Genomic DNA, 527 nt, shown 5'->3' on the forward strand with positions numbered 1-527 from the left:
AGTCAGCCAGTGAATTTACGTCATATCTGGAGGGGCAACCTCTAGCAACTGTATGAGGGCTGCCATTTGGGGACTGTGTCCCAGGAATGGTGATCCTTTGAATTCTTCTAGCAAATCCAGAATAGGGTTCATGTAAACTCTCCCAGGTGTTAGATGAGGACAGCAACAAAGTCACACTTTTGTCAAGATACTTTGAATGCTAACAATGATCTCAGAAGCCTTCTTTGGCCAATGGATCACTGACTTGAGACTCTGAGGTGGGTATGCCTTATTTCTGTTCTAAGAACACATCTCTTTCACATTTGAACATTTTGGAAATCAGGATATTCTTTCAGTAAATGGTGTCATACAATGAGCAATTGGACCATTCCTAGTGGCTCAAAAAATAATGATACATCTTACAATTTATGACATCTTATATTTGATGAAATATTTGGATGGATGGATGGATGTTACTGTTAGGTGCTGCCAAGTCTGTTTCAACTCATAGCAACCTCATGTGAGAGGAGAACTGTCCCATAAGGTTT

At 40.2% G+C, this 527-nt stretch overlaps 1 protein-coding gene across 1 annotated transcript in view; it reads right to left on the reverse strand.

The window, feature by feature from the left end:
- LOC103211606 (kallikrein-9) overlaps positions 1–527 on the reverse strand; it is a 9,350-nt gene that overhangs the window by 3,882 nt on the left and 4,941 nt on the right. The gene's annotated exons all lie outside the window — the stretch shown is intronic.

Source organism: Orycteropus afer, unplaced genomic scaffold, assembly GCF_000298275.1.
Source record: "Orycteropus afer afer isolate SDZICR_OR568_19922 unplaced genomic scaffold, OryAfe1.0 scaffold00765, whole genome shotgun sequence".
NCBI classification, from domain to species: Eukaryota; Metazoa; Chordata; class Mammalia; order Tubulidentata; family Orycteropodidae; genus Orycteropus; species Orycteropus afer.